The sequence below is a fragment of the Pongo pygmaeus genome, chromosome 23, assembly GCF_028885625.2.
Source record: "Pongo pygmaeus isolate AG05252 chromosome 23, NHGRI_mPonPyg2-v2.0_pri, whole genome shotgun sequence".
In the NCBI taxonomy this organism is placed as follows: domain Eukaryota; kingdom Metazoa; phylum Chordata; class Mammalia; order Primates; family Hominidae; genus Pongo; species Pongo pygmaeus.
This window is the reverse complement of record NC_085931.1, coordinates 39,133,734-39,147,378: the sequence shown is the minus strand read 5'-3', so window position 1 is coordinate 39,147,378 and position 13,645 is coordinate 39,133,734. Positions and strand designations below refer to the sequence as shown.

At 37.2% G+C, this 13,645-nt stretch overlaps 1 protein-coding gene across 4 annotated transcripts in view; it reads left to right on the top strand.

Moving 5' to 3' along the window:
• Window positions 1–13,645, top strand: part of TTC28 (tetratricopeptide repeat domain 28) — a 740,175-nt gene that overhangs the window by 422,892 nt on the left and 303,638 nt on the right. The window lies entirely within an intron of this gene.

The window sequence follows — 13,645 nt, the reverse complement described above, 5'->3', positions numbered from 1 at the left end:
TCTGGGAGGCCAAGGCAGGTGGATCACATGAGGTCAGGAGTTCGAGACCAGCCTGACCAACATGGTGAAACCACATCTCTATTAAAAATACAAAATTAGCCGGGCATGGTGGTGCATACCTGTAACCCCAGCTACTTGGGAGGCTGAGGCAGGAGAATCGCTTGAACCCAGGAGGCGGAGGTGGAGGTGGAGGTTGCAGTGAGCCAAGATCGCGCCATTGCACTCCAGCCTGGGCAACAAGAGCAAAACTCCATCTCAAAAAAAAAAATTTTTTTTTTTACTTTTTTCTTTTTTAATTTTTAAAAAATGCATATGGCTAATTGAAGCAAAAAGTATACAATTGAATTGTAGGATTTACAGCATACATCTATGTATTATATTTAATTCTTATATGTTGTTGTTGGGAGCATGAAATGGTACAACTATGTTGGAAAAAGTCTTGCATTTCTTTAAAGTCTAAACATACACTAACCCTGTGGCCAGCAAGTCTGCTGCTAGATATTTACTCCAGAGAATTGAAAACATGTGTCCATAAAATGGCTTGTATAAGAATGTTTATGGCAGTTTTACTCATAATAGCAAAATCTGAAAATAGCCCAAGTGTTTCTCAATGGAAGAATGGATGTAAAAACTGTGTATTTTAAAATATATGTAGCAACAGGAATAAATCTCCAAAACATTAGACTGTGTGAAAGAAATCAGATACCAAAAGAGGACATACTTTATAATTCCATTAATAAGAAATTCTAGAACAGGTAAAACTAATCCGTAGTGAAAACAGTCAGATCAGTGGTTGTCTTTGGGAGCGGAGGTGAGGACAGGTTTGACTAGGAAGGGATATACGGGTACTTTATATGGCGATGGGAATGTTTCATCTCTTAATATGTGTTTGGGTTACCTAGGTGTATGTGTGTGTCAAAACTCATCAAATGGGCCGGTTGTGGTGTCTCACGCCTGTAATCCCAGCACTTTGGGAGGCCCAGGTTGGTGGGTCACAAGATCAGAAGTTCGAGACCAGCCTGGACAACATGGTGAAACCCTGACTCTACTAAAAATACAAAAAATTAGCCAGGCGTGGTGGCACATGCCTGTAATCCCAGCTACTTAGGAGGCTGTGGCAGGAGAATCGCTTGAACTCAGGAAGAGGACGTTGCAGTGAGCCAAGATTTCACCATTGCACTCCAGCCTGGGTGACAGAGAAAGACTCTGTTTAAAAAACAAACAAACAGAACGTCATCAAATGGTATATTTAAAAGTTGTGCATTTTATTATTTATAAATTTTATCTGAAAATATAAATAGTGATATACATGCTGAAGTATTTAGGGGTAAACTATACTAATGTCTAAAACTTACTTTAAATTGTATCAAAAAAACAGATTGATGAAAAGATATATAGATATGTTATAAAGCACATTTAGCAAAATGTTAGGAGTTGTAGAATCTTACTATGGATTGTGTTATTCACTGTACAGTTCTTTTGACTGTATCTTTGTAAATTTTCACAATAAAATTTTAGAAAAAATAAAAAATAAAAGTCTTGGTAGTGAAAGAAGGATGAGCAATAATTCTAGTGATTTGAATTCTTGATGAGAGCTGACCCATGTGGAAGAAATTTCACTGGGTAGCCCTGGCTCTGCCTCCCTATGCCATGAAAACAAAACCACTTCACAATTCCCATCTCTTTCCTGGCTGTACGTACCCCGCATATCCTAGAACGATATCACAACAACATGTTCATATATGGCTGAAACCCGGTTCAACTAGATGTCCAAAATCAATGAAGTGCATGTTATCCTACAAGTGCAGTTTGGGTGGCATGAGTGGATGGAGGAGGTGGCAGACTCATTGTCTTTCTTTGCTTTAGCAATGGTGGCAGTGCTTTTTGATTTGTATGGCCAGAGCCTTTTCTTACAGCATCTGCCGTGGGGAGTCACCTCTCTCTTGCAAGAAAGTGCTAAGATGAAGCAGAGAATGAGATATAGGTCCCATGGAGAAAGTACTTTATGCAATTTAATAGAAATCACCAGGGCTGACCCTCTAATTTTATCCTGAAAAATAGGAAGCCTGTAGGAATGATATGATTTGACCATCATCAAGTGACTTGCTTCAATTTGTTATATCTAAAAGTAGTTTTCTTTTGTCATAATTTTAGGACTTCTAAAGATCCTACATTAATTATTTTACCCATAATGATACAATTTATAGAATGTTAACTGGATCCTAGTCATTTAAAATAGTGATTACCATTGATAATGGATGATTTGCATGTGATTAATATTTACCATTGACAAATAGATTTCTCATTTTTGTGTACATTATTTCATGTCATTCCCACAAAAACCCAGAGCAGGTATTTGGATTTCAGGAGTGGATTTTTATGTAGTTTGATATAATTCAGTAGTTTCCCAGAGAAACAGGCTTCCTGAGATATACCAAAAGCCTTCTGCTTGATAATGCATATGCTACACCCATATTAGGGACTGTAGATTGAACCAATAGCTAAGAGTTAAGCATAAAGAACCAAAATTAAAAGACTGAGAAACATATAACCTGACATACCAGAGTCTGCAGCATCATTCAGGGACTGAGAGGAGTTTGAGTGGTATTGTTCCTAAAGATACTAATGACAATCTGTAAGGCTGAGTGTGATTTTTGCGGCTAAGATGCTGTCATTCTGGTATAATGGGTGGCAGCCTGCCCCACCAGAACAGCTGCTAGGTAAGCTTGCACTTTCCTGATTTTTAACTTTGGGATCCTCGGGGCCAGATTGGAGAAACTGAAGCAAATTAATGGTAGTTTTTCTGTTTTGTAGATGAGAAAACTAAAGTTTAAAGAGAATGGATGATTTTTCATAACATTACACAGCTAATAATAAGTGTTATACTTATGGTTTTCTAAGATAACGTGAAATATGTTCTGCTAGCTACTTGGAATATGATTGATACAAAGGAGTTATCCTTGCTGAAACAAAATCTACCGTGTGTCCAGTTTTTAGAAAGATAATTTCCAAAACAAAACAACAGAAATGATAATTTCCTACAGTCCTTTTTAATTTTGTAAAACCATCACTGAGGTTTGTTTAATTTTTGTCATTGTGGCTTAGAATAATTAAAATCTGATTAAAATAGTTTGTAGAACAATGCCCTTCCCATTCACTGATACAGATGATCCAAATTAGGAATCCTTTCTTATTTCAGTTTTAGCTCACTAAAAACAGTCTGTTTTCTAAGCAGTAATCAGAATCTTTTATTCTCCCTGAATAAAGGTACTTTTCTCTAATTACCATGCAACATATATGAATCCCAAAGTTCTCCTTTTCTACAAGGAAATCACATTGCAAAGAAATCACCATTGAATTGCTTATTGCTTTTATTTCATAATACATATTCTTCTGCAGACTCGCTAACCAGGTGTCCGTTGCTTTTTGGAGGTGTGTTAGAACATGTCTTTCACCCATTCTTGGAAAATAGAGATTGAGAGTGGCAAGAACTTTCTAAATTTTTTAAATTATTTTAGTCTCTGATAACACTTCACTAATTAATTTTACTGATTTTAGTTAGAATTTGTGGTAATTGATTGAGTCTAAATTTTACCTTTTAACTATTTTTTAGGAGGCTTGCCTAGGCAAATCAAGAAGCTAAAAATGATTACAGGATGAATAAAATACTAATATAATTTAAGTATTTTATTAAGTATTTTAATAAGTATTCATAGATTCTCCAGAAATATTAGACATATAAGGAGTTAACTATGTTGATCAGAATTTATAAGCAGAATGTGGTTAAGATCATAGTTAAGATCAAATAGACTTTGGTTGAGTCCTCAGTCTGACACTTAATCTAGTTTTGTGATCTTAGGTAAGTTATTAAACTTCTTTAAGCCTGAGTCTCCTAATCCATAAAATGGGTAATCTGCAATAAAGTATTTAGCACAGTGTTTAGCATAAAGCATGTAGACAGTAAGTTTTAGCTGCCACAGCAGTTGCTGCCATGACTATCATCCCTAATCTCTTCCCCTAGCCAAGAAAGCCATTAGAGAAGTTCTGTTAATAGTTACTGTATATATTTGGCAGTAGCATAACTCTACCCATCTATCTAATCAAATCTTATTACTAATTCAGATCCATCTTTCTCCTGAATCCAAATCAGTCAGGTAGTTATTTTTCCTTTGATATACAATTTTATCCTGTTACTTTAGTCATGAGCTCATGATCCCAATGGTTTATGCTAACCAAGAAGGGTTCCTATAATAAAAATAGTGGGCCAGGTGCTGTGGCTCACGCCTGTAATCCCAGCACTTTGGGAGGCTGAGGCAGGCAGATCACTTTGGCTCAGGAGTTTGAGAGCAGCCTGGGCAACATGGCGAAACCCCGTGTCTACAAAAGATACACAAAATTAGCCAGGCGTCGTGGTGCATGCCTATGATCCCAGCTACTCAGGAGGCTGAGGTGGGAAGATCATTGGAGTCCTGGAGTTCGAGGCTACAGTGAGCCAAGATCAAGTCATTGCACTCCAGCCTGGGTGACAGTGAGGCCCTCTCTAAAAAAAAAAAAAAAAAAAAATTACTGGTGACAGTCATTATTTTGTTTATCTCTTAGTCATCTATAAAACTGTCCTCTAAAGCCTGTCACTTTCTGTAGATCAGTTTTAGTCCAATGCTGTTTCAACTGGGAGGTCAGGATCACCTAGCCACTCTTTGGAAATCAAACTTACCAGCTCCCACCCCACATGCCCATTGACTGACAATCATCTCACCATTTCAGCATCAGAATGGAGTGTAGGGGTAGGCGGCATAGTTAGAAAAACACTTTTTCTTTTTCTTTTTTTTTTTGTTTAAACTTTGTCCCCTTTCCTCCCTCCTACTGTGAGTTAAAAAAAAAAATGATTGCTTTACTCTATTGCTGAATGCCTTTACTCTCTCCAAAAAAGCAGCTGGAGTATCTTTTTTCACAAAAGAGATAAGGAAAAGGGCACTTTCATGTAAAACAATTATAAGTTCAAACATGCATATTTGTATCAGCAACTGTCTTTCCAAAGGCTCAGCAGAGTCTGCAGAATTATTGGAATGGAAAAAATATACAATACTGTAAAACCTGGACTAGCTTCCTGGTTCCTAACATTGTCCAATTTGTTTTAAAGCCACCTTCACCGCATATGAGATCCTGTAAGAAAAACAACTACCAAATTATTAAGATTGTTTTATTAACAGACTGTACCACAAACTATGTAATGGTCTTAATGTTTGAGGCAAACTCATGGTAGTGATGGAAATTTGAGGGCTTTCTCTCCTTATTTCAGGTGAAACATGCATGAAGTTGGAAAAATCTTTGCCAAAGCTTTTACCAGACTGATGGATTTTCTTGAGTTGTTTTAGAAGTGTAAAATTTCTTATAGAACTTCCGTAATGCGGACTGAATAGTCTGTCCTATTTTAAAGTTCTTCTGGTTCTTCCAGTGATTGCTAAATGTTTAATCTATCACAAACAGGCTCCTTGCTGTGGGATTCAAGATATTGTATTTACATTTATTTTCTTGATCTACTCTATCAAATTCCTAATGCTTCTCTCTCTCTCTCTCTCTTTTTTTTTTAAGACAGTCTCACTCTATTGCCTAGGCTGGAGTGCAGTGGTGGGATCTCAGCTCACTGCAACCTCCACCTCCTGGATTCAAGTGATTCTTATGCCTCAGCCTCTTGAGTAGCTGGGATTACAGGCATGCGCTACCACATCTGGCAAACTTTGTATTTTTAGTAGAGATGGGGTTTCTCCATGTTGGCCAGGCTGGTTTCGAACTCCTGACCTCAGGTGATCCGCCCGCCTCGCCCCCAAAGTGCTGGGATTACAGGTGTGAGCCACCAGGCCCAGCCTAATGCATTCTTAATAGCATCTTTTCTGCAATCTGGCAATCCATACTTCTTTTTTGGTCACTCTTAAGAAACAATCTCTCTTGTCTTAGATTGTTTTTGTTTTGCTTGTGTTTAAATTGGTTCACCACAGAAATGTCTTAAATGAGACCAAGTTCCCAGCCTGGTTCTTACTTAATAATCTATAAATGTACTATAAATTAAGCTCCTATTTCTGAGACTATCCCGTCCCTTAGTGTCTTTTGAACCCAAAGAAGGAGTAGTTGGAAGATACATTAAGCAGTGAGTAGAAAGAAGGAAAGAAGTTGTGTATGAATCATTTGTAAAATGAATTTGCAATTTAAAGACTGCTGTTATTCATTGATGTGTATATGTGTCTAAATAAACTTTTATTGAAGTATTATATATGGAAAGGTACACAAATAATTTTTAAATGAATTTTCACAAAGTAAATATATCCTTTTACCCTCTCTGCATATCAGAAACTGGAGTTACCAGTAACTCATTAGCGTTTCTTGCCTCCTTCCAATATTAATCACACTCAAAGGATAACCACTATTCTGACTTACAACAGCATAGGCTAGTATTTCCTATTTTTGAACTTTATACAAATGGATTCATATAGTATATCCTCTTCTGTACCTGGTTTCTTTTGCTCATTGTTATGTTTGTTAGATTTATTATTGTTGATGGCTATACCAGTAATTCATGTATTCTCATTTCTGTATAGTGTTCTGTTAAATGAATATATATACTATTTATGTATTCATTTGGGTTGTTTCCATTTTTTTCTATTGGAAACTGTCTCAATGTTGTTGTTGTTATTGAAGATAGTATCTTTTTCCCTCTATTCTTGCTTTTTCTTTTGCCTGATTTTCCACACTTTTACTGTAAAATAGTGTAGGTGTGGTTTGCTGTGTATTCTGTGTGAGATTCACTGAGCTTCTTGAATTTATGGCTTGATGCTTTTCATTAGTATTGGAACATTCTTGGCTACCATCTCTTCAAATACTGCTTCTGCTCCATTTCTTCCTGTCTATTCTAGGTCTTCTAACTGCATATATTATACCTTTGTACCATGTTCCATATGTCCATTATACTTTGTACTGGATTTTTTATCCTTTTTATGTGTCTTTCAGCTTAAATTTTTTTTTTTACTATCCTATATTCTAGATCACAGATCTCTCTTTAGCTATGTCCAACTTGCTATGAAGCCTATATATCACATTGTTAATTTTAGTTATTTTTTTGGAATTTCAATTTCTTTTTTTTTAATAGAATCCAGTTCTCTGATGAAATTCTCTAGCTTATCATTTTTCCTTGAATATATTAATAAGTTATTTTAAATTCTATGTCTAATAATTTGTGGGTTCGTTTATATTTTCTATTTCTTCTCTTAGTCCTATTGTTGGTTGTGCATGGTTCAGTTTCTTACTGAATGTTGACCATTGTATATAAAATATGTTATGAGAATCTCAATGGTATTATCTTCCTCTAGATAAAATTTCCTTTAATATCTGGCAGGTATTTAGAGTAGGAGTAGATCATCTTAATCCAGTCAAGAATGAGGTATTTCAAAGCTGGGTTTCATTTAAACCAATTTCTGGTTCAACTTTATTCTTAAGCTTTAGTCCTTTAATTGTCTCAGCTTTAAATCTGAGGTACTTACCAGGTCCCACCACCTTGATGGACTGTGAACTTTAGCTTTTATCTTTCTAGTACCATGAGAAGGCCAATAACTTGATTTATTGCAGTTACTTTCTATTTGTCTTCTTCTCCTCTAGGTGTATGGTACTTATAAAATAGTGTCTTGAAGGTAGTGGTGGCTCAGACACTTGAGTTCATGTTTCTGTAATGGCATGTCAAATCTTGGCTTCCTTGGTAGCTCTGAACTTCAGGTTTTATCTCCCTAGTCCTGGGGATTGCTGAAAGCTCTGCTAAGTTTCTGTGAGTTCCCCTGTGCTGGATTTGGTCCCTTCCATCCCAGATACTTTGATACCACTCCAATGCCTTTAAATGGATTTTTTAAAATTATACAATTTTAAAAGTTGTTTTTGGCAAATGAATTCTTCTGCTACAGACTAGTCTGTCATAACAGGAAGTAGTTTCTTATGTGATTTTTATTAATATTTTGATTCCTGATATTTATTTGTTTAGAATTACACCTTTTGGATCAGATAAGGATCTTAGAGAGCACCTTGCCCTCATTTTATAGCTGAGACAGCTAGGGCTCTGATAGAGATACCTACCTGAGGACATACAGCTAATTAATGACTATTCTCATATCAGGGCTTCCAACTTGTAGTCCATTGGCTTTTACACTGCATCACTGATAATGTAGTATTTGTGTCTTCTACTCACTTCCTGAGGTCATAAACCATGTCTAACCAGCATTCTATAAAATCAATTCAACCTTGATTTGGTTGAGTGATAATAGTGCTCTGATGGAGCTTACATTTTGAAGTTGTGCTAACATTGTCAAATTTTGGGAACATCTGTGAAGCCCCATCTGTGCTAGACAATACATGTACATTCAAGACTCTAAGGTTTGTTTTTTAATCCCTTTTGTTAGACTCTGTATGTATTAGTCCATTTTCACACTGCTGATGAAGACATACCCCAGAGTGGGTAATTTATAAAGAAAAATAGGTTTAATGGACTCTCAGTTGCAAGTGGCTGCGGAGGCCTCACAATCATGGTGGAAGGCAAAAGGCATGTCTTACGTAACAACAGGCAAGAAAGGATGAAAACCAAGCAAAAGGGGAAACCCTTATAAAAACACCAGATCAGCCAGGTGTGGTGGCTCACACCTGTAATCCCAGCACTTTGGGAGGCCGAGGTGGGCAGATCACAAGGTCAGGAGTTTGAGACCAGCCTGGCCAACATGGTGAAACCCCGTCTCCACTAAAAATACAAAAATTAGCTGGACATGGTGGCGGGCACCTGTAATCCCAGCTACTCGGGAGGCTGAGACCGGAGAATCGTTTGAACCCAGGAGGCAGAGGTTGCAGTGAGCCAAGATCACGCCATTGCACTCCAGCCTGGGCGACAGGGCGAGACTTGTCTCAAAAAAAAAAACAACACCAGATCTTGTTAGGCTTATTCACTATCACAAGAACAGTGTGGGGAAAACCACCCCCATGAATCAATTATCTCCCACTGGGTCCCTCCCACAACACATGGGAATTACGGGAACTACAATTCAAGATGAGATTTGGGTGGGGACACAGCCAAACCATGTAACTACATGTAAAGGGTTTTCTTTTTTCCAATCTAGAGAGGTTAATTAATAAAGAATACTGCCAGATTATGTTCATCTATAGTGCTCTAAAGAAGTATTTATTAACTAGAGCAGCTCAACTTAATGAGCATGCCAGAGAAGAATAAGGTACAGTATATACGATTGTGGAATAACACACAGTCAAAGAGTATGCAGTCTAACCCAAGGAATGTTGTCTTGCTGGGTGCAGTGGTGCATGCCTATAATCCCAGCTACTTGGGAGGCTAAGGTGTTGAGAGTTGCCTGAGACCAACCTGGGTGGTATAGTGAGACCTGCCTTTTATTAAAAAGAAAAAAAAAAGACTGAAAAAACCACAAAGAATATTGTCTTGGATTTTTGCAATTTACTTTAAGAATGCTTGGATAGTCGTAATCTTATCAGTCAAATTGATAGCTTCTTTTATAAAAAAGAGATAAACATATTTGTAAATTCAGAGGATACACTATTGAATGAATGGAGCTGACTCTGGCTTAAGAGTTTGATCTGGTTTATGGATCCCATAGAAGAGCCATTGACAGTGGCTTTTGTTTTGTTTGTTTGTTTGTTTTTTGAGGCAAGGGTCTCGCTTTGTTACCCAGGCTTGTCTCAAACTCCTGGGCCCAAGAAGTCCTCCTACCTTAGCCTCCTGAGTAGCTGGGACTATAGGCATGTGCCACTGGATCTGGCTGACAGTGACTTTTATGGTAACACAGCTTGATTACCTGGTGTCTCATACTGTACAAGGATGTATGACTGGGTTGCCTATCTTTGCCCTTTAGTTTTTATGTTAGGAAAAGTGAAACACATATGGAAATAAATTAATAGAAAAGAACATTAATGGGGAATAAATATTGCTGAGTGACCTCTGTACATATTAAAGCTACTTTAAAGTTGTGGGTTTTTTTTTTTAATATCAGAGTGTAATCTGCATTTATGACAATCTGAAAAAGAAGTCTAGAGTTGCTTTGGGTTCTCAGTCTTCTTCAGGTAAAGCACATTTGTTAGGCAATGTCTGATCTAGGGATTGCTACTATTTAATAGTATTGCTAGAGCCATCATTTTATGTGCTTGTGACTTTTCCTATCTCTCTTTATTTTGTTTTTAGCATGAATGTAACCCTGAATAGTCACATTTGCAATATTTGCTCTTTTTAAAAAATACAGTTTTAGGATTCAAATGCTTTCCCAATGTGTCTCTTTTTGTCATCGGCCTTTTGTTTTTTCCCCCTTTGAATTGTCCTGCTTTTCCGGATTGAATCAATACATACCTTACATGCATTGATTGATGTTTTATGTCTCCTTAAAACATATACAACCAAGCTGTGACGCAGCCACCTTGGGCACATGTTGTCAGGACCCCCTGGGGCTGTGTCACGGGTCATGGTCCTCACATTAGGCTCAGGATAAGTCTCTTCAAATATTTTACAGAGTTTGGCTTTTTTGTCCACAATTCTTACCAGTGGTCCCCACTGTTTTGCATGTGTTTTCTTGCAACTTAAAGTGAGGGTGTTTTCATCTTTATCATTGTACTGCTTGTGTTCTATCTTGTGCTTCTTTCTTCCCTTCACTCTTCTGACTATAGAGGTTGATTGGGATGGTACAGGTTGGATTTGGATCCAGAACACTAGTTGTCCCCTTCTTATGTGAGACTTGTTTATCCCAGTTATCAGCAGTAAGCCTAATTTAAGAAAAGCACATGGCTTCCCTCCTCTCCTGTTTCATAAATGTCTTTCTTCATCCCAGTAAACCATCCTTGCAAACTAATTTTCCAAACTTTTTTTTCTGATTAGCCAGTCTTTCTGAAAACTTGCAGCCCAGGGTTACATGTGGAATAACATCAAGTAAAATTGATATTTTTTCATGCAGGGTTTTATTTACATTACGAGCTGTTTTAACATTGTGTTATAGCAGTCAGTACTGGTACATCATGCTGGGTGTCAAAAACTCATCTCCCAAGACAGTGTTGCTAAATGTTGCTAAATAGGTCTGGCTAGAGTGGGCAATGTACAAAAATAACTCTGAAGAACAAAACTGGGAAGAGTGTTGAGACACCACAACAACTTGAAAGCAGAAATTAAAAGTAAAATAAAGAGAGCAAAGCACTGTGTTTCTCGTTGGGCACAGTTCCCAAGGGACCCTGTATTCAAATACCCTTTGACATCGCATTTGAATCCTTAGCTTCCAAAGGCCACTGATACCACAGAGACCCAACAGTGTGTAATGGTTCCTTCATCTCCTAGGCCTCTAGACACCTCCTATTACAGCCCCACATTTAAAAATAGCAGGGAAATGAGGGAAAATCATAAACTAGCTATAATAAAATTAGTGCTTGCGTGAAAGACTATTGCCAGAGAACAGCTTTTAGAAGGCCCAGTGCTGCCAGAAGGCCGCTGGGTGTTGGCAGTATTCAAACATTCACTGGCCAGCACATTGAGACCTGTATTAGGCATGTTATTAAAGATATAGCGTACTTTCTTTATGATTGTGAGTGCAGAAAGTTTTTAAGTAATAGAAAATGTGTCAGAAAAAATAGATTGTCATAATAAACGTTACTCTTTCTCACCAAAATAGAAGTAGAAATTAAATAACTTTGACTGAAGAGGAAATATTTCTGCATTTCTCAAAAAGACCATGATGAAGTGAAGGGTGTCTAGGAGCTAACATCTGAGAAACTAGATGTCTAGATGAGGAACAACAACCAAAAACCTAATTCTCTGGTAATCTGCAAAGGGGAAAAAAGTAGGAATTAGACATGAAGGTATGGTGAGGATCATTGCATTTCCCATTAAATGCATACTTATAGAAGATCTGGAATTCTCATTACCACTTGAAAGGAAAACTGATTCTCTTTTAGAATCAGATATTTCCAAACTAGTATGTCACAGAGCCCGCTCTGGTTCAATGGTTCTTACTACTAAGTATGCATTACTGTGGCAATTGGCTTTTGTTCCTACATATATCATTAACATAGATGTGTCTCGAAGTCAGTCTGCCTTCAAGGATGTTTTTCAGTGACCTAGATGAAAAGATTTTTACATAACCTCATGAATCAGTCTTTTAAAAGGACATTTGTTGGCACACGCCCCACACTGTCTCTGCTGTTGAACTTGTAGCACTCCTTTCCTGCGCCCACTGCAGGCGGTACTTTGGATCACATTTCTCTGCAATATTCTTTCTAGAAGCCCTGGAAAGAATGAGCTAGAGGATTTCAGTACTAATGCTGTTATGAGAGCCATTCAAGTAAAAACCTTAATTAAATCGAAAAAGTTGGATCAGCATCCAAAGCTTTCATTTTAAGTAAACTCTCCAGTAAGGCTGCAGGGACCAGACCATTAATCTGGTTCATATCCTCCATTTGCTTTTAATCTCTTTACAGAGTATGCATCTCCACCCTAATAGGACAATAAAGAGCCTGTTCTTGATGGTGCACTAGGTGTTGACATACTCTTTAGGTTTAAATAAGGTAAAATACCTGATATTAAACTTTGAAAATGTCAGTAAAAGGATTTCAGTGCAGCTGACCAGTCATAGTCCCAAAAGACTTGATCTCTGTCCTGTCCTATTACATTGGAATGTGACATATGAATCATTTTAGAGAGACTACAAAAATAATTACTGAACACTTGAGCAAAGACATTTGGATTTATAAATGTTCTAATTGATATTATTGGCTTTAATATATCTAGGGAGTGCCTACTTCTAATTAGGTACTGCAGGTTTAATTCATGTGTGTTGATTGGATAATAGGATTAATAGTACTAGGTTTAATTTATAGGATGATCTTCCTGTGAAGAACTAAAAAATGTTTTATACATGTTAGCATATTCAGTATTATGACGGTCAGACATCCATATTTACTTTTTGTTACATTTTATTTCTCTTGTTTACAAAAGAATTGACCTAGGTAAAGGATCAAAAGAAGGCAGTGACTTTGGTCCTTCTCCCACCAAATTCCAGAAACAGATACTAGGCTTGTCTTGTTCCCATTTTCTACAGAGTGATTTGCCCTGGCACCTAGCTGTTTTAGTGTCCTGAGTGACTATTAAAAGGAATAGATTTACCAGCTTATAAACTTTCTTCCACACTGATATGCCAAGATTAGACTCTTGAGAAACCTACTGGAGAAACCTTGCCAGGAAACAGGAATAGAAATCCAACTGTTCTTTCTTCTCACTAGAAACCAGTGTTTCTGTGTAGTTAGGTAACTAGCTTCTTTCAAGATATAGAGTAAGAAATCACAGAAATTGGTCATAGGAAACATATTGTAGGTCACTTAGCCCAGTGTGTAGTACAATACACTACTAGTCCCCCACATGCACCTAGAGATCAACTGTTACTCAGTTTTCTCAAGTGGATATAATCCTAGCAATTCAATATTGTTGATGCCTTCTAATTTTGAGTTTAAAAGTGGTATAATTGGAAAGCTTCCATATTTAACTCTGTATTAAAATCAGACTGTTTATAAACACCTGGAGAACAGTGGTTTTTGTACATACAACTCACGTTGTCATTGAGATGCCGTA